Genomic DNA, 3,344 nt, shown 5'->3' with positions numbered 1-3,344 from the left:
GAGCTATTCTGATTTACCAGCTGGGAATCTGGCCCATAGAATGTAGTAAAGAATAGAGAGTTGGCTGGCTGGCTGGCTTTCTTGTTTTTTAAACCATCCTGTAGTGTTATATATCAGGCTTTTAACTCCAGTAACTTTCACAGGATGGTTCAAAAAAACACATATCAAGGTTATAAGGCTATCAGAGTTTTTTAGAAGGGATAAAACTGAGGTCCTGACTCTTTGTGGTCTTTAAAGAACCCTTCATAGGCATATAGTTTGTTTAATATATTTGGCTGTGTGAGTTATATGGAAGTATAGGTACTTCTACAGCTGTGTCAGACACCGGGTGTTGCAAAAGGACTATAAAAGGTAGGTATTTAACATAAAATGAACATTCATACTAAAAATGATTTGCCATCTTTTCTTCTCCAAGTGTATCCAGCATAACCCAGCCCAAGGAAAAAGAAAGAGAGACAGAGTGCCAACTCAGCTTCATTCTTCTGCTTTTTCCCCAAAGCCTTCTAAACCTTCTGTGAGTACAGGCTGAATGGTTAGAGGAAACAAAGCCGTGGACACAAAGTATACTCCCAGAAACCCCTGGGTTATTTCGAGGGTTTTTGTGTGTGTTAGCATTACCTGGTTCCCTCTCCACAGAAGTTGCATTGTCAAGAAGTTGGAGGGGACTAACGGAAGCTGGGAGTCAGTATGGAGGCACAGAGAACCCTCTTCCTCTTCAGATCTCAGGTCTGAGGGACAAATGATGCCAGGAGAACCTCACACATTTGCCATTCTCCAACATGGAGAATGCCAATAAAGGGAATAGTATGGCCTTATATGTTTCCTTTCAGATCTATGTATCTGAAGAAGTGAGCTGTAGCTCACGAAAGCTCATGCTGAAATAAATTTGTTAGTCTCTAAGGTGCCACAAGTACTCCTATTCTTTTTACTAAACTCAATGTAATTTGCATGCACAAATCTCCTAGGATGAGGCTTGATGTCAGCACTACAGTCCCTGACACCTAATTAGGCTCCAACAGACTTATTTAAACCCACACAGGATTTGTGAGTGGAAATCTAGGCATTTATATGCTCAGGGGACTGGAAATGGTGTACATTTAAACTGCAGGGGAGGAGGGGAAGCTGTCCACTGAACCTTACATATGCTTACCCTATCCAGATAAGTGCTTTTCTTGAGGCATTCTTCTCTTCTGGCCTCTCGGTGAGTTACACCAGATGAAACACACTTGCAAACAGTGGGTCAAATTCGGTGGTGAGGTATATGCAAGAGAAAGGGCAAACTGCACAGTGGTAAGGTGTGTGTGAGGACAGTTGAGTTATTCCATATTTATACTGGTGCAACTGACAGCAGAATTTGGCTCTAATTAGGTAAACGTAAGGGTCTAAACTGGTATAGTTTGCCCATCAGGATAGCTGGGGGAGAGTTAAATTTACACCAACTTTGAATCTATCTCATCTTGCCTATGAGTTTGGCCCCTAGATCTCTTTCAGTCTGTCTGTGTTTTAACTTCAAAAGAACTGGACTTCAACTTACTCACAAGAAAAACAGCAGTTGGAGGCAGAGTCGTAAATTTGAACTAGGGGCTTGATGGTACTCACACTTGTGCCAATCTGCAGTAACTCAACTGAAGTCAAAGGAGTGGCAATAACCTGGTGTAAGTGGAGAATCAGGCCCTATGCCTCCCTTAGATTTGCCAACTATGAGGAATCTGACATCTTAAATAATATCAGAATATGCTCATGCAACCTTAACTGTAACTTTAGATACAGTTAATTAATGTATTTTAGCTTCTTTATGGAAGCAATAGGAAGTAGAAATAAACCATGCTGTAGTCCCCACAACTTGTCTCCAGGTCTGGGGGTGGTATCACTTCCCCAACCTACCACCACTGCACCTACACAGTAGTCAATTAATTCGTTTTTTTAATAGCAAAGTGGATTTCAACCTTGTAGTACAAACACATTACAAAAAGAAAATGTGCTCTTTCAGCTGGACTAGCAACTGTTTTCATAGCACAGTGCATATTTTCCAAACTTTTGTAACATGAGCATGAATACCATTAAAATGTATGTCAAGTATCAGGGGGTAGCCGTGTTAGTCTGGATCTGTAAAAGCAGCAAAGAATCCCGTGGCACCAATACCCACGAAAGCTCATGCTCGAAAACGTCTGTTAGTCTGTAAGGTGTCACAGGATTCTTTGCTGCTATTAAAATGTATGTGCCAATTATACTGTACTTAGGACTTCAATCCCCTGCTGTATGTTAAGATTGCACACAACACTATTTACTTATTGTAAACAATATAGATTACTATATATAAAATAAAGAAATGTAATATAGAATAAAGAAAGGACACCGACTACCCGCAAAGCCCTAAGGGGAGCTTTTGCATGTATTTATTCCATTACAGCATAAATTAGAGTACATAAAAAGCTTTACAGTGATTTTTGCCTAGATATTTAAAACTGAACTGTTAATAAATACATCAGTTACAAATGTAATTCACCTGAATTGTGCACAGTGTTTGAAGCGTTTGCATTAGTTAGTCTGTGATAAATGACAGTATCAATGTGGTCATTTTATAGTTTCACAAATTTGTCCAGGGTTTATTCATCACTAACATTAACGCTTAAGAGCAAAGCATGAGGTTGCTGCAATAAACTAGCTCACTGAAAAATACTGTATTTGTTTGAAATGTGCTCCAGTTATGGAAAAAATATAAATAGGAAAATGTGTTTACTAAAATATTTTAAGACTACTGGCCATGTATTCCACGCTGGCTAAAATACTACTTTGGGCTTCCCCAGTACCCTCCCCAACCATTATTTTGTTTGCTTTGGCTAAATATACGGTAGTTAAAAATAAATAAATAGAGCAGGAGACAAAATTCACATTTTCTCCTATCTGCTGGATAAATGCTGGCAACCTGTGAAACTGAGAGAACCTCTAAAATACAAAATAGAATACTGATTCCTAATTCTGGTAAATTTACTCCAGCGGCTCCTACTACAATACTTTTCTTAAGCCAAAATGAATGGTGTGACATCAGTGGGATTGGACATTTCTGAGGGCAGAATTTGACTCAGTTTGTGGGCCAAATTCTGTTCTCAGTTGTACTGGTGTAAATTAGTAGAATTATTCCATATTTACACTGATTTAACTGAGAGCAGAATTTGGCCCTCTAGGTGTACATCTACCCTAGTCTCCTACCTTTGAGTATTCACAGAATCATAGAATATCAGGTTTGGAAGGGACCTCAGGAGGTCATCTAGTCCAACCCCCTGCTCAAAACAGGATCAATTCCCAACTAAATCATCCCAGCCAGAGGCTTTGTCAAACCTGAC

The sequence above is a fragment of the Gopherus evgoodei genome, chromosome 3 (genome assembly GCF_007399415.2).
Source record: "Gopherus evgoodei ecotype Sinaloan lineage chromosome 3, rGopEvg1_v1.p, whole genome shotgun sequence".
NCBI lineage: Eukaryota > Metazoa > Chordata > Testudines > Testudinidae > Gopherus > Gopherus evgoodei.
This window is presented reverse-complemented; position numbering follows the sequence as displayed.